This window comes from Taudactylus pleione, unplaced genomic scaffold (assembly GCF_031769625.1).
Source record: "Taudactylus pleione unplaced genomic scaffold, aTauple2 ptg000202l, whole genome shotgun sequence".
In the NCBI taxonomy this organism is placed as follows: domain Eukaryota; kingdom Metazoa; phylum Chordata; class Amphibia; order Anura; family Myobatrachidae; genus Taudactylus; species Taudactylus pleione.
The window spans coordinates 13288104-13314152 of NW_028284604.1; the positions used below are offsets into that span (position 1 = coordinate 13288104).

The 26049-nt window shown below is 43.0% G+C and overlaps 1 protein-coding gene across 6 annotated transcripts in view; it reads right to left on the bottom strand.

Moving 5' to 3' along the window:
- SEMA6A (semaphorin 6A) overlaps positions 1-4758 on the bottom strand; it is a 206460-nt gene extending 201702 nt beyond the window's left edge. For all 6 annotated transcript variants that reach the window (XM_088477712.1, XM_088477711.1, XM_088477709.1 and 3 more), the window contains exon 1: positions 4361-4758. The gene's annotated coding sequence lies outside the window, so the exon portion shown is untranslated. The remainder of the gene's footprint in view (positions 1-4360) is intronic.
- Between the last annotated feature and the right edge of the window lie 21291 nt (positions 4759-26049).

Consider the following 26049-nt stretch of genomic DNA (forward strand, 5'->3'; position numbering starts at 1 on the left):
TCCAGTCCCTTTATTTAAAAAAAACAAAACAAAACATGCATTAAGAAATATTCAGAAAAACCATTGAAGAAGTGTTACTCTGCAGCACAAAGACCACCCGGCACCAATTAAATGGGCAATTTAGCTGCCAAAAGTGGTATGGTAGACAATATAGCAAATTCTGGTCTGGGCTAAAATCAATAATGACTGTTTTTAGTGCCACCCTAATTTAATTTACTTCAACATTTGATAAATTTCCTTAATAACAAAATGCCCCAAATAAGGCCATTATTTATGTAAATATGTCAAATCTATCTACAAAAATCAACAGTTACAGAGAAAAATCCATCACCGCAAATCACAGAGTCTCCACCAGGGGAGCTGTGCACAACCACTTGATTAAAACCTATTATTTTCTCCTATGTGCATTGTTAGTTACTGAAGAATGCTTAAAAACCACATATAAATCAACTTTACATATTTATGCAAACATTGTAATTACAATAATGTACTGCTATTGAAAATATAAACACTACCCCACAGTAGGGTTAAAATGCTGTCTTCATCATAAAAGACAATCAAGACAATAAAATAAAGTTGCAGTAGGTGTTGTATATACACTGTATCTTTTCCTAACATGGCCTGTTGCCAGCTAGTAGTGTTATCAGAAACTAAATTAATTCTGTCTTTGATACAATGATGAGTGGCAGATAAACAAAGAGGAGAACAGGTCTGCAGTCACTATATCTGTCAACACTGTCCCTTTTAAATGTCAATCTGAGGGGCTTGCAATGAAAATGAGGGAGTTCCCTTTGTCATTTAGCACAACACACAAACAAATTTGCTGTCATGTATACAAACACATCATTGGATTTATCACAGGATATACACCCTGGCAGGTTAAGACCCCATCCACCCGATACATTTGGCAGGCAAGTCTCCCACACACCAATTACCAGCTCAGAAGAGAGTCACAATCTGCTGGTATCTTCAAGTAGCAATGTATCATAAATCCATGCGCCTTAAAACAATATATAGACATATACATTTCATCTCTCTCTTATCCATTTAAAGAGCTTGCTTAAGCTTATCACTCAACAGATCAAAACTAAACAACCTTAGTGGATGTAAGAACACAAAAGCATATGACTGGCAATCAACTATAACAAAGATTAAACAGTCCCTCGATGATGGAATATTTGAAATTCATTAAAACATGCCTATTGCTGGATATTATCTCTTGTGATATGATACATTGTTGTACATCAGCTTTTACATATGTCTGTCTATTAAACTGAATATGTAAACTAGATTACCAGCATGTATTGCACATATACTAGGATTTAGCAATGAAAACATTGTTCGGATTTAGAGATTCGGGGGCATATGTATCAAAGCTTGATGTGAGATAAAATTGTGAAATATATATCAAACCAATCAGCTCCAAACTTTCATTTCTTAAACACAGCCTGCAGAATGTAAGTTAATAGCTAATTGGTTGATGATATATATCTCACAATTTTATCTCACATCAAGCTTTGATACATATGCCCCTTACAATTCTAAAAGTTAATGTTTTTAAACAAAAGCATGTGCTATTAAGACAAGCATATATATTAATTATCCTTACATCTATGTAAGTTAGGAAGGTTTGGTGGTGTTAATTTACTACAAAACACAATTAATCAATGTGGAGGCACCAGTTCAAAAAAGTTAAGAGACTCAATGATATTCATTCAAATCTTTACAAACCAAGTAACACCAAGAAAGATATTATAAAAGTGAATCTGAGCTTGTTTTTTTTATTTCATCCTATACAATAGAAACAGTATGTACCTTTTATTATAAACTTAAAGCTACTTGGAAACAGAACAAGACCAAACTGTTGGCTATACACAAATCAATTCCATTTACTTTTCAAGATTGGAGACAGAATTCTGTCTGTTTAAAGTTAAGTTAATAATTAACGTTTATAGCACTTGACTTGGGAACAATTGCAGCCTGAAAAGGGCAAGCAGCAGTGAGTTACCAGACTTTATAGTTGTTATGCCTTTTCTGTATTAGTTCAGGGCAATAAGCATCCAGTAATATACTGGTTTATCCCCTAATCCAACCACACAGCAAACCTGCTATCCAGATCCCAAATTATAAGAAAAGTGGACTGAAGCGCGCACCCAGAAAATGTATTGCTTGCCATGCATTGAGCCAGCAGACATTTAAACAGGACCTTCTCTTTTTTACATGCTTATTAGTTTGGAAATGGGAAAGACAAATCAATCCTTTCTACAGCAATAAGGACAAGACTCCTGGCAGAGTGGTTATAAACAGAAGCACACTTAAGGGAAATAAGCACTTTTATACTGTATGGCCATTAGAAGATGCTGTGGGCACAAATGACTTGCTATGAGCAGTGAAACGGTTGGGTGTCCAGATTACAAGGTAAGGCGGACACAGAGCAGACACAGAGGTTTTATGCAATTAACTTTTGTTGTATCTTCCAGACACCACGTGTGTTTTCTACTCTAACAAGTCACTAAAAGAAAAATACATATTAAATCAGGCCAACTTAAATGTTCTTACTGCTCTTTGGGCACACAGGGAAAGTCATTTCTTGTATACAGCCCAGATTGCTTCACTAGACAGCAATAGTTTTGTTACATGATTTAAATAATTGAATGTTGTGTTTTATGCTCTAGTTTTTGTACAGTAATAGGGTGTACAACATACATAATGGCTTTTATAGATCTAGCATAGGTCTGACAGTGGGTGGGTAGCACCAAGTCATCATATCTGTATGTTTTCACTGACTTCGCAGAGCTTCCCAAATCCATCCCATACATTTATCAGTAATGATCTCATTTAGCTTCAGGGCCCATTTGGGAGTAAAGCAGCCCACACCAGCTCCCTGACTTTCTGCTCCATTTCCCCAAATGTACCAGGCAGAACAAAGCTCCAGAAGGCAGCCAGGAAAAACAACACATGGGGGGATTTGCAGCCAGCTTCCCTCAGCTCCCACTATCTCCGTTCACATTCGCAGCCAGAGCACTTAGAGAACATTACTCTCAGATGACTGCCCCTCTACACATGGGAACGCAGAGCAGCAGCCACCGAGCATTTCATCTGCGAGCACCCGGGCGCAGCGTTCAGTCACTGCGCCTTCATTCACCCCAATAACTACATGTGTGCCTTGCTAGATTGTATTAAAGGGTGGCTGTTTTTTTTTTTTTTTTTGTTGTGTTTGGGGGGAGAGGGAGTAGGGCAATATTGTGGGGGTTCCACCAATAAACTGTCATATGATATGCTAGTGTTGTTATTAAAAAGTATAATGTATAAGTACTCCCAGCAACACACTTTAGTGCCCCCAGTTCACGTGCCCCCCACGCTGGTGATGTAGCTATGTGTATAAGGCGGCCCTGCGTGTGGGAACTACTAGGCAAATGCAATGTTGTTACTCTGGCACTGGTGCTGCTTCTGCCAACTGCACTATGGAAACTTAACTAAACGGATTGAAAATATCAAAGTAGAACAATACACTGCAAAATATCTCTACAACAATAGGACTGTTTCCATAATCCTCTCTAGCACTGTAGAAGTGTTACATTATGTATTTCATTAGCCTTTTAATTGCAATGTGTCATAATACAAAATTAAAATGACTACAAGAAAATACTGTAGGTACACTGGAAGCATAGGGACACATTGGTGGGTGTGCCGGGGCAGCACATTCAAAGACTCATTCATATTGTTTCTATGCAACTTTATGTCATCCAGGGGAAGAATGAGTATATATAGAGTGACATTGTTAAACCTGGTTAGGGGATACCAGGGTAAATGCCCGGAACTGAGGAGGGGAGAGGAAATGTAGCTTGTTTTCATGTAATAGCTATTTACAGTCGACCCCATCGCGACCCTCTCATCCTAGTTAAACCTTTAAGTGCTTGAGGGGGTCTTTGCTGATGCACAGAGCCCACCGCCAAACGCCAGACAGGGGACAATTAGCCCATCAGCAGCAATTAGCTACCCCCGGGCCACTCACAAGTTTCTCTAATGCACAGAATAAGCATTTGCACGCTTGGTTCCGAGCCATTCACTCACAATGCAAGAAGAGGAAGAAGAGCCCCCCAGACCATCCCTGCCTTTGTATCTGTGTGGGAGAGAGAGAGCTGCCTGTGCCCCCTTGTGCTCTGCGCCCACTCTGATTGCACGTGAGAGCATGGGCATGGCTAGCTCTACCTGCCCACATTTACTTATCAGTATATTCCGGTGCGCTTTACAATGGAACAGGAAAATTATTTCTAGTAACAGACAGCATGACATGCAATAGGACCATAGCATGGTCTGACATACAGCTTACACACTGGGAGAATAGCACACACTGTACCTTGGGAACATGCAGAGGCAGTGCAGAATCAGGGCTAGCTTATGTACAGTCCCATTAGTAATCCACTGAGAGTGATCCCTCTGGAAAAACGGATCCAATGTGCTCTGCTTTGCAATCCTTAGTCATTACTACACATGGAAAGCTATTTGTATCACAAATGCTGCACTTTCTTCTCGATTGGGAGAGATCACAGCAAAACTGCTGTTCCTTCCTCTAATAAAAATCCAAATTCCACAATGACTCCAAGTCAGAGAAAGATGCCTTCAATGGGTTATGGTTGTGTGGGAACAAGTCATAGCAGGTCTGTGTGCTGGCTGGATGAATGGGATACAGCTTTCACTCCAACTCCTGTGATTGCCCCTGATACCCAGCAGGAATGAGCAGACCTTCCTCGCACTAGCTGCTGCTCATTGAACTGTATTTGGTGAAGAGTTGGGCTCAGCCTCTCTCCTCACAAGCCCCGCCCACTCCCCACAGCTCGTCTCCGAATCCTCTGCTACGGGCTGACTGTGCTGCTGCCAAAACCCGGGGCAGATCCACGAAGTCGTTTGGAGGCAGCGCACTCAGTCCAATCACATTATACTGCTGGACTACATGTGCAAGAATAGAGTGCAAAAAATATCAACACAATTCCAATGAAACAGGTCACTGCTTTCTTTACACATAATAAGATTGTAAATCGATTACAAAACTGCCAAACTGTGCATTTTGTTGCTGCATTGGAATGATGAGTATGCTAATTCTAGAGAACAATAGGTCATATCTGAGATCATATTAGCTACACCGGGATGACTGATTTCTATCGCTTTCCCCAAGTGACAGAAGTATTACATTAAATAAATATATTCAGCAAAGTGTTAGGCATATGCTAGCAAGAGGTTACATTTGTTCTGCAAGCTGATTCATAATTTCTTCCTGGAATAAAAATGGATCATATGATGGGGTAATATTATGTCTATTATCTATTTTGCAGAGATAGGCTCGTTCTTATATAGCAGGGAAATAAAGCAGACAGTTATATATTTATTATATTTGCAAAGTAGAAGCGTATTTGCTGGTTATAAGGGAAATATTTTCCATTATCCCTTATCTCCGCTAAACACATGCAATGCAATGAGATTTTCCATTTGCAGATTGAGTTCTCATTTATTTTCACACTAATGGTGACAAATATTTACAAAACAGCAGCTTAATGCGGCTTGAAGCAGACAATACAAGCAGTTCACTTATACAGCACTCTTATTTATGCTGTATTAATATTGTTACAGAGTATAGTAGTGTAGTGTGTGTCATAGGGATTTCTGGCGCTTCACTGCAGTTCTCCCTGTTGGTCGGAAGATATCGCCAGTCTAGCAGAACAGAGCTGCTTAGGCTGTGGGGTGCATGAGCTGCTCATGGCTCATTGCACACACAGCCCTCTGCAGCCAGCAGCAGGTGCCAGACAGGACCAACTCCTCTGCTTGCAGCTCCCATTGGCATACAACCCTCTTCAGGGATGACTGCAGCTATTGAGAAAGTCTCATTTGTAAAAACTTACAGCACGGAACTACATCTCCTATAATCATGCACAAGGGAAGATCATACCTAATAAGGTGCAGTCCCAGTGCTAAGCAGAACAGTATAAAACACATTTTAGTTTGGCAGTGCTTTGCATGGTTGATTAAATCTGACTGAGTGATTTTTCTTTTGCCTAACAATAATCTGATAACTATATGCTTGTTATTCTTTTATATCTGATTTACATCAGGGAGTTTGAGTTTCATGTTTCCTCCACCCTTATCGTAATATAATTAGTTATAAAGAGACTTGCAATCAGATTATGAATATTCCCTCCAGACTCAAACCAGGAAAGTACAGGTTCAGGAGAACCACAATCTCTGGAGCATTGGCTGCAATTTATTCCCATTGTTTGACTACTCATAGTGATCTTTTGATGACAGATCTAAGGGATTATGTTTCCTTTATAATGTATTTGTGTGATCTTTAGGTCAAATTGTTATTTGTATCTTACATTACTGGCGGGATGTTTAGATAAGGAATAATCTTATAATTTACTTTCTTTCTTTGATTTAAAGGGAAACTGCTATAAATCGATGGACATAATTTAGGTGTACCTGCGTAGTTTCTGCTATTAGCAGTAATATAATGTGTGTTATTATATACACTCCAAGGCCAATGATGAGATACACTGTATAATATAGCAGCATGGGACAGTGATAATGCATTTGTACTGTCTGTTATGTGTAAGGCTTTGTGCAAGTAAGGGATTGGCTGACCTAATTTATGTTACACTACAAAACCATAGACTGACATTTATAACAAGCAAATGCCACACATTGTGTGTGCTGATGTGTTGTTTGCAAACACATGTATAAGGTTACAAAGTATACACATCTATTACAACGGTCTCAGATATATTCCTGGGCTGGGCTGGGCCTAAACACCCCTGTCACAGGAGGTTATTTATCATTCAATATTTACGACATATCCCCTGAAAACACCCATATTTGGAGGATACCCTCAAATACTAAGTATCACTAGGATGTAAGAAGAAGGGACCGGAGCAGATATCTGTATTTTGCTGCTGTCCTTCCATTTCCAGCAGCAACCACAGCCCTCAGAGGTTTTGGTGGAGGCTGCAAAGCTGTCAGATTTACCAAGCTACGTAATGCAAACATTCCAGAGTGTGGCCGCAGCAGCTAACACCATGTGAAGATGGCATATCCGTCGTAGCCTGTGGGCTATATTCAGCAGAAATTACCACCGTAACCCTCCCCAAAAACAGATAATTGATGACTATGGCCCTCATTCAGAGCCACTCGCAAACAGCAGTACGCTCGTTGCGTTCCGATGTTGACTAACCGCGCATGCGTCGGTGTAACACTGCGCATGTGCGTACGGCAGATTGCGAGCTTTTTTGGTCTCGTTCGTCAAATAGCGTACAGGAAGTGACATGTCAAATGTGATTGACAGAACAGGGCGTTTTTGGGTGTTGACGGGGGTGGAGATGGAAAAACGCAGGCGTGGCGAGGCGTTTTTGGGGCGTACATACATTAGCAGATGCGAGCGTAAAATGTGTTCGGACCGACTCATACGTCACTGGATGATCCTCTTTCCCTTCAAAATGCTCGCACAGCTTAGGGTCTGGATTACTCGACCACATTGGCGATGGCCTTCTCCTCCGTCCCGGGACTCCACGATGTTGTTGCGATTAATCGCGGGTGGTCTGAAAAGCAATTAGTGTTGGATTGAAAACCGGCTTGGTATGTGTTTTGAAATCAGTTTTTTGGGATAGCACAAAACCGTACGCAGGTGGAAATCATAGCTGCTAATGTCAGGATGACACAATCAATTTGCGTACATTTGTGGGGGTTTATTTTGGCCTCAATTTGGTGGTTAGGGCCTATTGTAACAATAATGTCATCATGTTTTAATTTTCTCACCTTTTTATTTTTGCCTGTTGAATTTGCCTCGTTATGTGAATTTTTAAACGTTCCTTACAGAGCCCTTTTTTTTAAAAAATTGTTTTGTTTTTTTTTGCAAGTTTTTGCCTTTTGGGCCAGGATTAAATGTAACCCATTTGTACAATAATGTCACAATACAATGTCAGATTTTTGGCGTAAATTTATTGGTCAAACCAAAACTAAAATAATAAAAAATTTGGGGACATCTTTTTTTGGCAAAGATCATTCCCAAAATCAAACAAATTGGCCCAACATAACTGTAGACATAAACGTACAACAAAAAATTAAAAACATTTCACAAGAAAGGAGAGGGAAGTTTGACCAGAAAGGAATATGAGCCAAGCACAGAAGGAGTGTGGGAAAGTCGCCATTGCTGTCACCGTTTTTTCACCCGTTTGGATGGGGGAGGGAGGGCGCCAGACCGGGTCCGGGATGTCATCGGGCTGGCCTGTCCAGAGGCAGATGTTGTGGCCTCTGGACTAGGCACAGGGCTAGGCACATTTGGAGGATTGGCGCATTTGATGTTGTGCCAGAGGTGGAGGATCCTGATGTTCCGGCAGGAAGGGAGGTCGGCTCCACCATGTGCTGGCGAATGAGCTGCTCCAGGGCATTGGCGATGCGGATGTTGGCCCTGGTATTTTCCGCCAGGGCCTGACCAATGGTCACGTTGGCCGCAGCATTTTGCTCCAGGGCCTCAGCCACCCGTAGCAGACTGGCGTCCATCCTCTGCAGAATCTCCGTATGGAAATCCGATTTGAAATTGAGTTCTGTGAGGAGGGCCACTGCCTGCGAGGGGGATTGCCCTGGACTGGCTTCTGCAGGGTCCTCAGCCGGATGTACTGGTTCCTCCCCTGCCGAGCCAGCAGAAATTTGGCGGCCAAGGCTCCCCTCTGGAGCAGACTCATCCGCCTGTGTCTCTGTTAGGAAAAATGAGAAAAGACCCACATTAGAATCTACATATTGGCCCACTAACATTTCAGAGTTGGTGACATCAAAAGATTTACCTGGGACAACATGAGGAGCCGCAAAGTCTGGCATGTCCGTATCCATGTTGGACACGCCAAACATCTCCACAGGCTGCACACACCCCTGTGCCAGCTCTTCTAAATCCGTCAACTCCAATGACACAGGGGTGGGACCCCCACCTGTCCCCCTTGCATGCCTAGCCCTGTCCGCGAGTTTTTGTTTTAGGCGATATTTGAAGTCGGCCCATCTGTGGAAAAAAATGGAAGCCATTATCCTTTTGTTTAAAATGGTGTTTGTTTTTAGGGGGGGCAAGTGTTTACTTACCGCCGTTTGACATCCCGGGCTAGACGGACATAATCACCCACCCTATTGACAGCAACGGCTACCTCTTCCCACATTCTCCACTTCTGGCTTAGACTCATATTCCTGTCTGCCTGTGGCAGGATGTCCACACACTTCTGAATCAAAACCTCCATCTCCTTTCTTGTGAAATATGGCTGCCTTTTTTTTTTGCAGCTTTGGCCGGAATACTGGGCCCAGCAGCCTCTTCCATGTCATCCTCCTCACCTATTTGTGTAAATATTCAGATTTCTCAAATTCACAACTTGCCCAATCTTATGTTTCAAATTAATCATTGATACAAAATGCATGAAAGACTTACCGCCTGACTCTTGGGCATTATTTCCCTGGTCTGTCGCCATGTCTGAGGTCCAAACAAGAAATACACCAGAATTTAAATGTGTTTTCGTGACGTATTTATACATGTGTCCTTATTTTGCGGCCGCATCATTGATTGTGCGTTCCTATGATCCCTCCTTAATTTGTGCGGGAAACGAAACACTATTTATGGCTTGGTGTGTCTCGAGTCGAGGTGGCGTTTTTGGATTGTTGGAGGTTACCTTGGTTGGAGTTTCTTGTTTGCGGTTAAAGGAGTTGGCGTTTGGAGTTTATTTTGTTTGCTAGATTTGCGTTTTTATTTTCCGTTCTCTTTTTTGGTATATTTTTTTTTGGCCTCGTTTCTTGATTTGGTAAGTTTTGTGAAGTCTAACTTTGGTTCAATTGGTGTCTCATTGTGTTTCTTCTTGATTTTAATTTTTGGATCCATAATTTCATATCTTTTAGCTTTTTTTTAATTTCGGACCCAAAGACCTTTTGATTTGGAATCTTATATATTTGCTCTTGGTAAGCCCATTTTTTATCTTGTATTTGTGAACTAATTAGCGCATTTTTCTCTGTTTGTATAGTGACTTGTATTTGCGAACTAATTAGCGCATTTTTACTACTTACTATTGTGACTTGTATTTGCGAACTAATTAGCGCATTTTTACTACTTACTATTGTGACTGGTATTTGCGAACTAATTAGCGCATTTTTACTACTTACTATTGTGACTTGTATTTGCGAACTAATTAGCGCATTTTTACTACTTACTATTGTGACCTGTATTTGCGAACTAATTAGCGCATTTTTACTACTTACTATTGTGACTTGTATTTGCGATTTAATTAGCGCATTTTTACTACTTACTATTGTGACCTGTATTTGCGAACTAATTAGCGCATTTTTACTACTTACTATTGTGACTTGTATTTGCGAACTAATTAGCGCATTTTTACTACTTACTATTGTGACCTGTATTTGCGAACTAATTAGCGCATTTTTACTACTTACTATTGTGACCTGTATTTGCGAACTAATTAGCGCATTTTTACTACTTACTATTGTGACTTGTATTTGCGAACTAATTAGCGCATTTTTACTACTTACTATTGTGACCTGTATTTGCGAACTAATTAGCGCATTTTTACTACTTACTATTGTGACTTGTATTTGCGAACTAATTAGCGCATTTTTCTCAGTTTGTTTATTAACTTGTATTTGCGAACTAATTAGCGCATTTTTAAATGCTTATTAATCCTGTAAAATTTTTTGTGGTTGGCCTTTCGCTTTTTTGGCTTACATTTCAACCCATTTTGATGTACTGTGTGCAATGTCGTTTTGCTCTTTGGCCAAATGTGTGTTTCGCATATTTTAAGTTTTGTCTAGCACAAAATTTAGAAACATAAATGCACAGACTAAAATTTTTCAAATTATTTTTGTGATTAATTTCAGTTTGGACATATCATGACAATACCCCGGCATGTAAGCAGCAATGGATGGTATCATCAAGCTAAGTTGTTCTTAATTTTCTTTTGGGGTGGGTCCAAAGCCTTACATTACAATTTTGCCATTTCAGGTTGATCTTGGGCGGATTGTTCTGGCCATGCTCCCGGAAGCCGACCAACCTCAATCTCGTCCCAGGCGTAGGCATCGTAGGCGTGCAAGGCCCCAGATATTTCGAACACGTGTCACCCTTTTTGGAATGCCCGATGATGAGGTTTTAAGACGCTACCGTCTTCCTCCCAAAATCATCATAGACACTCTCTCATGAATAGAGAGTGATCTTGAGCGGCAAATTGACAGTCCAACAGCAATACCACCACTTACACAAATTATGGCGGTGTTACATTTCTGTGCCTCAGGATCATTTCAAACAACGGTGGGAATAGTGGCGGGCATCTCACAATCCTCCTTTTCCCGGATCCTGAGGGCAGTGATGGAGGCACTTTTCAAGCACCTCCATCATTTTATTCAAATGCCTTTGGATATGGGTGCCCTTAGTGTGGCCAAGGCCAATTTTTACCAAATAGCTGGCTTCCCACACATCATAGGGGTTGTGGATGGTACTCACATACCACTTCAGCCTCCAGCACGGCTGGAGGCCATATTTCGAAACAGGAAACACTATCACTCCCTAAATGTAATGGTGGTATGTGATGCCTCCCTCCAGATCCTGTCCCTGAATGCAAAATTACCAGGAAGTACACATGACTCCTTCGTCATCTGGCAATCAGGGATATGGCACAAATTAACCAACCTACAAGCTGGTGATGCGTGGCTTCTGGGTAAGTGGAGACCTTTAGTACATAACAATGTTAAGCTTGATACACAGTGTTCCTGATGTTGTATATTATTTTTCACAGGAGACAGTGGATACCCTTGCATGTCCTGGCTGCTCACTCCTTATTTGGCTCCCACACCAGGGCCACAAAGTGAGTATAATTCCGCACTTACCGCCACCAGGCAAGTGGTGAAGCGCTGTATCGGCCTTTTAAAAGGCCAATTCAGATGCCTCCACCGCTCTGGTGGCGAGCTCATGTATTTGCCGGATATGGTGTCGAAAATTGTGGTCCTGTGTGGGATATTTCACAACATCGCCATAAGGAGTGGTGTCCCAATGCAGCCAGAGGATGCCTTACCTGAGGATGGCCCCCCCGAGGTTGGTCGGAGGTCAGTATGTGGGGGGGCCATACGTGATGATGTGGTGGCCAGATTTTTTAGGTAAGTTTTGACAAAACAACAGTGTTTATACCTAATGTGTTTGGGTTTGTTTGCGAACATCTAATTATTTAATGTTTTTTTCACCATCTTCTGTTTTTTCACATAATCTTTGGCACTCCAACGCTCACTACTTCCTGCTACCCTTACAAAACCTGGATGTGGACATTTTGGGAATATATTCGGGAACCCATATTGCAACGCCATGTTTGTGGAATCATGTTGGCATGGTCCTTCGTCAACCAGTTCTTGATTTGTTGTTTTTTGTTTTTGTTTGTTTGGTATGTGTTGTATTTGAGATTATCACTGTGTGTTTTTTTTGTGAGTGACCACTTTGATTTATCAGTTCTGTTGTGAATAAATGTTTGGAGAGTGAAATGTTCTTCCTTTTTTTGGACGTTACCAGCAAGTGTAACCAGGTTCACACACGTTACATTTGACTAAGGGGTAATCCAGTACTGACGCCAGTTGAGCTAAAATGTAATCTGTTTTCAGGTTCCAAACCCACACCAAAAGGAAGCCTGTACAATCATTTGGCTTTGTAAGATTGGCCTAAGCAGCTTGCACACCAACTAGGAACCTGTAAAATGTAGAAATATCTAATTGACACTACACCAAAAATGGGAAATGACATTGTTACTGTTATGTGTTTCTTGTGGCTGTTTTACATACAAATACAAAACACAATCTTACTGTAAAAAAAAGGAAATCCTTCCAGGAACAGTCTACTTATGTCAGGGTAAACAATCTTTGTTTTTGAAAAAACTAATGAGCCAGAACGTTACTTAGAAAAAAACAATTTATTTATAAAATGAACACAAAAAAAAAAAACTATTGACGAAGGAGGACCGACATACGGTCAAGGGCCACGAGCACCCCGATGATATTGTGGCGCATCCGGACCACACAGTCGGCTAAATCTTCCCGACGCCTCTGTTCCTCTGTGGGTGAGAAAAGTGTGTGGATTAATACAACAATAGGGAAACCACATTAAAAAAAAAAAAAAAACAACGAAACCACCCAAATAAATTTAAAAAACAAAAAACAAAAAACACAGCAAACTGAAATGGGGGCTGCAAAAAATACAAGGCCTATGTACAAATTCCCACAGGTGTGATATGTGTATGTTGAAATCAGCAGTAACAGGTAAAGGCAATCTGCAAAATCACCAAAAGTCTACCCAAAAACCCCGAAAAAAGGAACGACACATGATTACATACAAACAGTTTGTGTTTAAAAAAAAGCCTAAAGAAAAACATACCGGAAGAAAAAACGCCAGCTCCGGAAGGCCCTCCTTCGTCCTCCTCGGAGGTGCCTCCATTCCCCAAAGATCGGGGCGGGGTAATTACCGACTCCGGGGAGGGGGTAATTCGAAGAGGGGTGGTTGGAGGAGAGGGGGAAGTGGGACGGAGGGGAAGGAGGTCCGACATTTCAGGGAGAGGGTCTTGGAAGGCTGGGGAGGAGTGGGGAATAGGTGAATTATTGGGTGTGGAGTGTTGGCTGGGGGTTGGGGAGAGTGGCCGGGAGCGCCGTCTGGCCGGACGTTGACGGCGTAGTCTTGGCTGGCCCCCTAAAAGATGTTAAACAAATTGTGGTTAGTTTCAACACAAATCCTGGCCAAAAAACAATTTCAAATCCCCCCCCCCCAAAAAAAAAAGCATGCAGATATGAGGACAATGCAAAAATATGAAATACAGGGAAAACATGGCCATGCAGATATGAGTAGAATGAATAAATAGGACAGACATGAAAACATGCATACGCAGATATGAGTAGAATGAATAAATAGGACAGACATGAAAACATGCACACGCAGATATGAGTAGAATGAATAAATAGGACAGACATGAAAACATGCACACGCAGATATGAGTAGAATGAATAAATAGGGCAGACATGAAAACATGCACACGCAGATATGAGTACAATGAATAAATAGGACAGACATGAAAACATGCACACGCAGATATGAGTAGAATGAATAAATAGGACAGACATGAAAACATGCACACGCAGATATGAGTACAATGAATAAATAGGACAGACATGAAAACATGCACACGCAGTTAGGGCCACAAAGACAAACATGAAAACCACAATACATAAAACTTACTTTCTGTGATCTGCATGCGAAAGCATGCCAGCAAGCGGGGCGTCCGCCGTTGCAGGTCCGACCACCTGCGCTCCAGCTGGCCGATGTTTGCGGCGTGAGCGGGCCCGTGCCTCCGCATATGTGGAACGCTTCTGCTGGTTGGTGATGGGTGGAGGCTGGCTGGTGATCCGCCTATCCATGACCTCCGTAAGCACAAGGAGCTCGCGCCTGGTGAATGCGGAGGCTCTCATGATGGCAATGGTGTTTTTCTTAAAAATCATTTTTGATAAAGTGCCAAAAAAATTTCTGATTGGCTAATGTATTTGGGAAATTAACAGGAGCAATTCTATTGGTTAGTGTATGAGTCATGTGTTCGACAGGGCCACAAATCTCTTGAGAGTTATGATATGCTTGATGCAGTGACATGCGTAAGCAAATTTACATAAAGAAATGAACCCCGGGAAATATGCGGGGATCCAAAGAAATAGAACAATTGTTTAATTGGGGCTAACATGTTTTTTGAGCAATAAAAGCGAATGTTTAAGCCGTACGTATTCTGCGGGTAAACACAAACACGGACAAGATTAAAGTTTCTTCCATTGTGTTGAAAAAAAACAAAACAATTAAGCTAATTGATACATTGATTGGCATGATACAATTGAGGGAGGTAGGCAGAATAAAGGAGCAGGTAATCGACATCTGACAAGCCCACTTCCGGTTTGTACTTGTGCGTGCGTTCCCTTCAAGCCATTTCGGGGATGTACGCTCGCTATTTGGCACGCTCATTAGTTAGAGGAGGGGTCGTCTGAGTTTGGGGCGGATTTTTATATGCGTTCGAAAATACGAGCGAGGCCTTGAATTTAAATATTTTTTTACGTACGCCGAACGTACGTACGCCCAATTGCGAGTGGGTCTGAATCAGGGCCTATGTCCCATAGTGAACCAGACCCACACTGTTCGGTGAGAGTCTGTGTCCTCTATTGGGGAACAAGGCACACAGAATAAATCAAACAGTCCCCTTCCCAAAGAGGGGTTTCATTTTTACACGAGCTTGTATGCATTGTAATTGTATTATAACGGAAATCAAATGCAGCATTTGAAAGTCATAGTTGAGTAATGCAAAAGTTTATAATATTGTCCTTGGGCCTTTTACCCTAGCACCATGACAACATAATAAGGCTCATTCCCAAAATGAAGTAAATGCAGAACAGCAATACCAATTTCAATAATTATTTAGTTATTTATTTTACTATTTCATATGCCTATTTTTGTGCTATTGTCCCTGTTATCAGGGGCGTATCTACCCATTGGCCAGGATGGCACTCGCCAGGGGCGCCGGCCAAATGGGGGCACCGTCTGGCAGTGCCACCAGCAGCCAAGGGGTGGACTACTCCAGTGGCGGAACTAGTGGCGGTGCGCGGGCCCATAGACGCCGCTGCACCCACCGCTAGTCCCCAGGGCCCCACAAGTGTATAGCAGACCGCAGTGAATAGCAGTCTGCCCTGCACAGTGACAAACACACAGCCACCAGCGGTGGCTGTGTGTTTGTTATAGCAGCCAATGAGAGCCAGACAGAATCTCATTGGCTGCTGCGTCTACGAAGGGAGCCGACTGGAGCTCACTCATGAGCTCCACCTTCTGGTTCCCCCCACAGCAGGTGATGGGAGAGATGTAATGGTGTCTCTCCCATCCCAGAGCAAGAGCGGGCCCAGAGGAGCGGACTGCGGTGGTCGTCAGCAGGAGCAGGGATTCAGGTACATTTTTTTTCTCTTTCTTCTGTGTGTGTGTGTAAGCCTAGCACGGGGAGGAGGGCTACAAGGGGGGCACTGTATAGCTGCTGGCCACTACTGGGGGCACTTTTTAGGGGGGGGCTGCTACTGAGGGCACTGTATATGGGGGCCATTACTGGGGGCACTTTATGTTGGGGTGATGACCACCACTAAGGGCACTGTATAGGGGGGCCGCTACTGGGGGCACTGTATAGGGGGGACTACTACTGGGGGCAATGCAGCATAGGGGGATTACTACTGTGGGTACTGTATAGGGTGTATAGGGTGGACTACTAATGGGGACAATGCAACATAGGGGGACTACTACTGGGGGCACTGTATAGGGGTGGTACTACTGGGGGCACTGTAAGGGGGTTGGCCGCTACTGGGGGCTCTGCATATTGGGGACTACTACTGGGGGCACTGCATAGAGAGGACTACTACTGGGGGCACTGTATGGGGGGGTGGCCACTACTGAGAGCAATGCATAGGGGGACTACTACTGGGGGCACTGCATAGGGGGGTAGCTGGGGAATAATTGTAAGTACTTATTTAATGTATAGTGTAATTATTCAGAAATTATGGGGGGGAGGGGGGCGCCAGTCCAATAGTTTGCGAGGGGTGTTTGGATCCCTAGATACACCCCTGTCTGTTATCACAGGTAAACTAAGATAAGTGCTGGACTTCAAACATTTTCAGCTATTGGGAGAAGCTGAGCAGATTGGGGAGTATTCAGTTTGGTCTGGCTGCATTACTATTTAAAAGTTATAGTAGCTAGGATTTTATAGTACTGTTTATATATTTATGACATGCACATGCTTGCAATGGTCAATGTCGCAATAGGATGAAAAACGTTTACGTATGCTCTACAGAACGCGGACATTCACATGTTTGTAACTTTGCAAGTCTACACGTTCTTTTAAAATATAGGACCTTAGGCATCTATAGCGTAAAATAATCTCCTACTATAGACAAGGGCTTTTAAGTACATTTCAAACATCACAGTTTATATTTAGTCCTTAAAACAATGCAGGGAGAGGTAAGTACTGTGTTACCTTTTGTGGTTTTACACACAGTATAGGTGACATATGTTTGAGGTACAGGTATTCACCAGGTGTCATTGTAACAAAGCTTTGAATTATATCTATGCGTTGAGTCATGTCTGGCTCATATACTAATGATATCTGCTTACACAAAGATATGCTCTTAGCCACTTTGAAAACATCTGATGTTTCATCCCAGTTGTCCATGAAAGTTTTGTTTTATCGTTTGTAATGAGAAAGGAAAATTCGAAAAGCCATTGTTGTGCATTTTATTTTTAGGTACCTTTTAAAACAATTTAATACAAGCAGTAATAATTTATGTATGGATGACTTATCCTGAAATGGCATCAATGTGATTTATTATTTAGGTAAATCATAATAATATGATCTGATTGAAATGTTGATTTCTGGAATTTGTTTGTTTATAGCAGTGGATTCATTATGCCATTTGTTATAATAATCTGTTGGCGTGTCTGACAGTGAAAAGCAGTGGAGTAAAGTAGTACAAGCCAGAGACTTGCACAGAGTTCTGCATAGTTGGCACTAAATGTAGACTGGCTATTCTTAAGCAGTAACTGCATCCATGAAAATAAATTATTGATAAATGTTACAAATTAAAAAGGCTGCTTCTACAGGGAAATATATAGGATTTTATAGTCCCTGCTGGAAAAGCTATTATAAGTTACCAATGAATCCGTGACTATATTAGGATCCTATTAAGATCATACAAGTTTCAAACCATGAGTGCATGAGACATGCAATATTTTATAATATGAAAGTCTCCTATCTTTTTTCCTTTATAGTTCATGGTGCTTAATGCTTTTTTTTAACCATAAACAGACAGGGGTGCCGAGAGGGGGGGAGTGTGGGTACAAATTACCCAGGCCCGGGCTTGCTGGAGGGACCTGGCGGGGGCCCGGGTCCGGTATTGCTCTCCCCCCGTCTTTCATCACAGCAGCCCAGCACACACTGCTGTGTGCTGGGCTGCACTGGGCCCGCGGCTGCTATGAAACAGCCACAGCATTCTCCTATGCCTGTGGGGGGAGCGATCAAGCTGATCGTGCCCCCCACTGGTTATGCGCCGGGCTGAGGGGGCTCAGAGCGCCCCCCCCCTCACCAGTGCTGCAAAACTTTTTTTTTTCTCGAAGGGGGTGTGGCCACGCCCCCAAGATTAGGCCATGCCCCCTTTACCCAGGCCTGCTGCGGCTCTCGGCGGGCCTGTATACAGAATATATGCACTGACTATTGGGTCAGGAGCCAAATGGATCTATTTTGGTGTCTCCGGCTCCACCACCATTGCTCCACCACGTCAACTGGATGATGAGCCTGATTCAAAAGGTGGGAGCAAGTAAAACATCAGGCACAAGTGTCCAATGTTTGCTTGTGCGCATGCGCCCGAGATAGACTGCCTATGCACCCCAATGGTTTACGTCATTGGATGCAGACCGGAACTGCATGGATATCCATGCAGTCCAGATAGGCATTTCTGGGTGGTGACAGGGGGGTGACTCAAGTGTTGGGGCATGTCGGGGGTGTGCTAGTGTCAGGGACTGTTTCAGAAGATGCAGCTTCACTCACACCAGCAGCCAAATACCGTCGGACATTGTGAGTATCCATGAAGTTTGATGGTGCAACTTTGTGCGCACCATGGTGGTTTTCAGATGCGGCAGGTGGGCATCTCAATAGTCATCCCATCAGTTGCAGCATTAGTATAAATCAGCAATAGTGACTGAGACAGTTGTCGCTCTTTAGCGTTCTTCTTTGATTCAGGCCCAATATCTGTTAAAGGGGCTAGTTATTAAAGTCTATTTGCGGAAAATCTCAGAATATGTCTGTTTTAATAGGATTTAATTGAGTATCCCACTTATATAGTGAGAGGGTATCACTACAGATATCAGTGATGTCTATGGTGGTCCCTCTGTTATCGATCAAAAAACATTTTTTTCCGGATCTTTAGATGGCGTTGTAGGCTATAGGCTACAGTATAACAATTTGTTAGTGAGAGGCACCTGAACTCGCCTATTATTAAAAAATGCATTATGGTCCTGAAAAAGCATTCCATGAGAAAGCATGAGATGATGAGAAATGCAAATTTTCAGAGCTATAATGCATTTGTTAATAAATAGGTTTGATCTGCAAGTACACAGATGAGTAAACATCAGGATGCAGAGGGGGGTGCAGGCTATAAGGCTGGTTTTATGGTTGTTGGTTTTTTGAAAATGTAATTCCATCCATGGGGATTTAGGTTTGGAATCTTGTTCTTTGCCTTATTAAGATATTCAATTAATTTCTACTTTATCTCTATTTCTTTGGGTGGTGTATATTTTGCCCACATTCATTAGAGTCATCATAAGTGTCGACATTATAAATGTCGACATTTTGACTACATCCCATTTCCTTATTTAAACAGGGATTGCAAGGGTAAGTCCTGATAGTTAATTGACACTTACATACGTGTGGTCTAACCCAGGGGCAAAACTATGGGAGACAACGGAGGCGCCTGCCGCCGGGCTCCAGCTCTGAAGGGGCACCTCCCCCATTGTCCACAACATATTCATCCCACTTAGGGCTGTAACTATGTACCCGGAGTGTACCGTCACGGCCGCCCAATACATTGCACCTCTTCCCGGCACCTGAGAAGCTGCCATACACTAGTGGAGAGCTCCGTGTCAGACCATCAGCTGCTGTCTTTGTCTATCTATAGCCTGTCTGCATGCAAATTGCTACATTACAGTGTCAGCAGCTGTGACAGGCGGGGCACCAAATTATAACTTGCCTTCGGGCGTCTGGGATGAATTTACGCCACTGGTCTAACCAACTCATACTGTACATAAAGATATAATGCAACTGTTCTTGCAGTGTCATTTAGGGATGAGATCATGCTAAAACCTGACATCTAGTATCACTGTACTGTTTCATTTAAGGCCATATTAGTGTTATAATACACTAACAGCAATTCAGAGTATCATGGCTGGAGACTTCTTTTCTTTCTGCCGCTAGTCACTTACATTAGGAAGTTTTGATTGGATTATCTGGACATTATTCAATTACACTAACAAGTCTGTAATAAAGTGCCCAATTATGTTATGAAGCGCACCTGCTAGTTAATGGGTCTATTTGTGAATGGCAGAAGAGTCCTAAGTGGTCAAGTAAAAAGTCACTTAGATCATGTGGAAACTAAAGTTCCGGATCATTTAAGTATCACATCTATGTATCAAAGGGTTAATAGAGCAGATAAAACAACTATCTTCTCCATTAATGCTCGACGTCTACAACATCGCACTGTAGAGAGCAAGTCATTGCTATTCAGGTAGCAGAAAAATGTTAAGAAAATCCGTGAAAAAGGCTTACCTTACATAACTCCATCTGAAAGTGGTGTTATATGAGGAAAATCCTTATTTCAGCCGAAAACTGCAGGAACAGATGGATCTCGTCCAATCAGTCCCTGCAGGCAACTGCAACTCCTTCCACTTTCTGCCCCTCATTCGGCAGTTACACTCTGTGTTACACTTCCCGGCAGTGTAATCAGTGGTGGCTCCAGGCATGGGCAAGCCGGTCCGTCGCCCGAAGCACCATTGTATACGGTTGGCGCAGGAAGCGCACACCCTCCCTCCCGGCGCTAGTCTGATTATGTAAGCTCAGGGGGAGGGAGCGGAGGAGGGAAGGGGCGTCAACACAGGAAACCTAGTGTGATTACAAGGCTTTATAAAAATCCATATATATGTATATAGTGTATATATTTAGATGTACACCATATATATATTATCGAAAATACCTGAAATCTCCATAAAGAATTCTGGAGGGGAGGGGGAGCATGGTGTTTAAGGGGCTACACCTCAAAAGCTATAGGAGGAGCTAAGATTTGGCATGAACAGGTAGAACTGTTGCTCAGTGCTGCATGCCAGGGCAAAAAAAAAAAAAAATTTGGATTTGGGCGTAAACTAAACTTCCAACTGTCAGTTTTTAGTGACACTCTCAGTTAGGACCACTTTTCTGCTATTCTCTATGGGGGATTTTTGCGAAGGCATAACTCAGGGTAGGGGGCGAATTTAGACTTGGGGTTTGTTTTATTAGGTAGCTATTGTTCCAGGGTAGTGCCTTTTGGGGTTCAGGTAACTGAGAAAGTTACAGTTTTTAAACAGTTACCTCACAAATGCCCTATTATAATAATAGGGAGTTCTAACTTGTTGCACAGCTTCAGTAGGAGTCTTCCAGCAGGGGGGTGTACTGTGGTGGCTTCACCTGGGTGCTCCAAGATGGCGGCCTTTTGCGGTCGCTAGCGGTGGGGCGACCTGGCAATGGCAGCGGGCGGAATCGGTGCTGGGGACCCGTCGGCGGTGCGGTAGTTACTTAATGAGGCCTCGGCGGAGGAGCAGGCATCAGCGGCGGTGGTGGAGTGGGCGGCGGCGGGTCCCAGGGTCTGTGCGAGTGTTGGCAGTGGGTCTGGATCCAAGAGGATCCAGTCCCTGCAAGCCTTTCTGCTGAGTTTGGCAGCGGAGCCCAATTAAAAAATGGCGCCTCAGCACCATTTTTGAAATTCAAAGATGGCTGTCGCGAGCCAATCAGGGCTCGCGACATCATCGCCCAGCCCCCTCGGCTGGCTTATATAAGCCAGCGCAATGCAGTGGCATGGCAATCCGGCAACGGAGAGGGAGCAGTCAAGAACTCCCGAAGAAAGAAGATGCCAGAAGTCCTAGTGGGTGGCGGCCATGCAAAGAGCTTATACAGGCTTCCGCCCACTAGGTGAAGAGGACACCAGAAGCCCTAGGGAGGTGGCAGCCATGCAAAATAAATAATTGGCTGCCACCCCGAGTTAGTGCCCACTAGGTGAAGACGCCGAAGCCTTGGTGGGTTGGCGCCTGCCAGACGAAGACTGGCGTCGACCAGTTTGTATGAGAACCCCAGACTTGTGTCCTGTTTCTACGGCTGCTGTGTGTGTAAAGAGGGAGTCCATCTACCCCAGGAGAGGGACCCCTATCATGACTGTGTCACAATATATATATATATATATATATATTATAATTATATATATATATAATTTGCTGTGCAGAGTGGGACATGCACAGTGCGAGACAGAGCAGGACAGTCTTTTCGGACAACCAAAAAGACTGCCTGCGGGGACTTTGCAGGGACAGTGTGTTAATGCAACCGCTGTAACTGCAAATATTTTGCTAGAGAGGAAATCTTCCTATTTAAAAAGCTTAGCAGCTAGCGCTGATTATTGCCAGGTATTGCCTCTGCAGGCAAACATCAGCGATAGATTCCCCATTCAAAGTATGGGGAAGCCAGCTATCGCGTATTTAACAAAGTCAGAGACGGTACATGTCCTGCCAGCTATCCTCCTCTACTGTTGCCATCACTGAATGGTGATAGCAGGGATGATGCATAAAAAAAAAAATGCTTTATTATTAAAGTAAAGGTGTTTTTTTTCTTTTTTTACACTTTTTAAAAGTGTATTTATTTATTTATAAATTTATAATAATTAAATATTTATTTTGTAAAAATTGCTACTGGAATCTTAATATCAAGCACGTGGAGTGTATCTTCTTATCACTTCTGACCAATCTCTGGGGGAGCTGAGCATTGCTCAACTGCTGTGGCATAGGAGAAGATTTATCAAAGCTTGGAGAGAGATAAAGTGGATAGAGATAGTGGGGGAGATGTATTATTGTGGCATGGATCGTGCCGCTAGAGCTCTTCTGCTTCGCCTCATTACCTAGGCGAAGCAGGAAGCAGTACCCACGAGATGTATTAACATCTTGTTTGCCGGAGTAGGGGAATGGAAATTCCCCCCTCTGGCGATCCCTGCCAGGCTTCACAGCCCATTAACCTAGTACTGCATAATGCCCCTGTCATTTAACACCCAATCCCACATTAATACATGGGGGAGAAGCGATATTAGCACATGTAACATGCGCTTATACAACTAAACCCCATAATGCCTCTTCAAACATCTCCCCAAAAATACCAACCAATCAGCTCCTAATTGTCATTTTTCAAGCACAGCCTGAAAAATTATAAAAGTTGATTGGTTAGTACTTTTTTGCTCTACACTTTAACTCTCTCAAAGCTTTGGTAAATCTCCCCAAATTTCTATTGTTAAATAGCAGAAATAATAAAGTTTCTATCTGTGCTATAAGCGGCAATAGAAAATCTATTCTATCACACAGATTTATAAATATTAGTATAAGGACCAGTCCGGGTCACCTCAGTCTGCTCCCTGATTTTCCTTATCCCGGCTCCGGTCTGTCTTGTCCCGTCCTCCTCTCTCCCTGTCCCACTCCGCCACCCTCTTTGCTGCTCTGTCCCTTCCCCATACATACCCCGTTCTTCGCAACCCGGTGGATCCTCCTCCTCTCTGGCTAGGAGAGGATCCTCCTCCTCTCTGGCTGTTCCATCTCCACTGCGCATGCATGTTGCAAATAGAACAGACCTTAGAGAATAATTATGTGGATACCCCTTAGTAGCCGGGCCGGGGGGCAGGGTGCCATGTGCCCCCCAGGCCGGTAACATTTTAGTGTCCCAGGGCCGCCCGCAGCAGTGATCTGCATATACATAGCAGCGCAGGCTGTGGAAGGCCGTCGGCTGGGGATGGTCCTCCTCCGCTCTCTGCTCTATCGGACTTCCTACCTCGTGCCCCGCCTCCTGTTCTCCGTTCTCTCTCAGCGGGCCCCAGGCCATTCATTGCAGCTGCAGTCAGTGTAACAGTGCAGTGCAGTTCGAAGTAGGCTAACAGGGAGGCGGAGTCGGGACAGGGGGCGGGGCTACACGGCAGTCAGTGCCAGGCCAGCAGCAGCATGGATGAGAGTGGATGGAGGAGACAGAGTACAAAAACAGTGAGTATACTGTATCCTGTCTGACAGTAAGGTGCTAGAGAGGGGGGATACTGTGAATGTGTATGTATCTGTGTGTATAAATGTGTCTCTGTAACTGTATGCATGTATGTGTGTGTATGTATGTGTCTCTGTCACTGTATGCATGTGTGTTTGACTGTGTATGTATGTCTGGGTATGTGTTTATATTTAAGTGTGTTTATGCATGTTTGTGTGTGACTGTGTGCATGTCTGTATAAGTGTGTGTATGTATGTCTGTGACTGTGGGTATGTGTGTCTGACTATTTATCAATGTGTGTGTATGTATGTATGTATGTGTGTAACTATAAGTATGTGTGTGTGTATGTGATTATATGTGGACTGTGTGTGTATTAATTTGTGACTAGGTGTGTATTAGTGTGTAACTGTATGTGTGTGACAGTGAATAAATGTGTATATGCATATGTGTAACTATGTGCGTATGTGACTATGTGTGTATGTATTCATTTGTGACTAGGTGTGTATTAGTGTGTGACTGTATGAATGTGTGTATTAGTGTGTGACTGCAAATTGTGTCTGTATGTATGTGTGTTATTGTATATGTGTGCAGTGGTGTAACTAACTGCAGATGCTATGGGTGCCCAGGATGCTATGCTAGGTGCAGTAACTGCAGATGCTATGGGGCCCGGACCATCCCGGGGCCCGGCCCTCCATCTGCATCTACGATGCCAGGCCTCGGTCTACGCCCCCCGCCCGGGCCACTTGATTGCATGTACCCCCCAGACTAAAAGTTGCCAGTCAGCCCCTGCTTAGTAGACTAACATCTTGGCACTGAGGACCTTATTTAGAGTTGGTCACGAGCGCTGAACGCTCGCAACCGACTCGATGTTGGTCCACAGGGCATGCGCACGACGGAGACTGCTCCGTCGTGCGTATGCGCGAGCCCCAGCTAACGACGGATCACCCGTCGTTATCGGGCTCGAAGCAGACGGAGCGAGCTGTCGATGTTGATTGACAGCTCGCTCCGTTTGCTGGGCGGGCAAGGGGCGTGCCCGGCCAAACGGAGGCGTTCCTTTCGGAACGCTTACCGTTTTGTGGGCGTCCCCACTGACATCACTGATTATATATATATATATATATATATATATATATATATAATTATTAATAGTAAGCGCCGGGTATTGTAGTTTCCAAAACTACAAATAAATCTCTTTACATGGATAAGGATGCAATAAAAACATTTTTATTAATATTCTGCCAGATAGGTTTGCCATGGTTTGAACAGCATTGATTTGTAGGCTGCAAGTCATAAAGTACACAATTACGTTAGTGGAGAGTTTTGTTTGTTAGTGGGAGCTGATTATAATTAGCTTGTCAAGGTGAGACATAATGAATAACGGAGTAGCTGGAATAAAACACAATTTAAAAACTCATCAGGTTCAGAACTCTGACAAATATATCACAGAGGGAAAGAAACAAGACATTGTTTTGGTAGAATGTTGTGTACAGGTCAGTAAGATAGACGGTAAAACTGGCAGGAGGACAGGAGAGTTTCATAAAGCAGGTCAGCAAATTGTCATCTTCCTGAATTCTATACAAGAATATTTAGCAGTTTTCAACAAAAGCAGGAGAAAGATAAATAACACCCCATGTGTTCACTTCAATATACGTAAAGTGAGCGATTAGAGATAAGTGAAACTCCTGTGGTTTGTTTTGTGGAAAGATTCTGAAAATTAGGACTAGAGTTCTATTTTTGGAATATTGATTCACAAATCTTTTTAGTTTAGTTTAAATTTCCAAGCTATGGTTTCAAGGTGCAGTGGAAAAAAGGCAACTCCACTACGAGATTAGAATTCTGAGAATGACACGGAAAGTCTGGATTTGTTTTGGAATCACTTATTTGCAAATCTAATTATGATGCACCAGACATTTGAAAATTCAAGGGTTATAAAAAGTAATTTCTTCAAAGATTGCAAACATTTGTTTTATAAAACCTTCATGAACGACACAGTGGTCTCCATACACTGATAACTGTGTGATTTTGAAGTTCATCTCTGTAAAAGCTATTATTTTTTGGTTAACGGACATCTCTTATCACTGCTGTTCAAAGCCATAAGATGTATACTGAAGTGCCAAAAGTCAAGGGATAGCAGTATGTAAAGGTA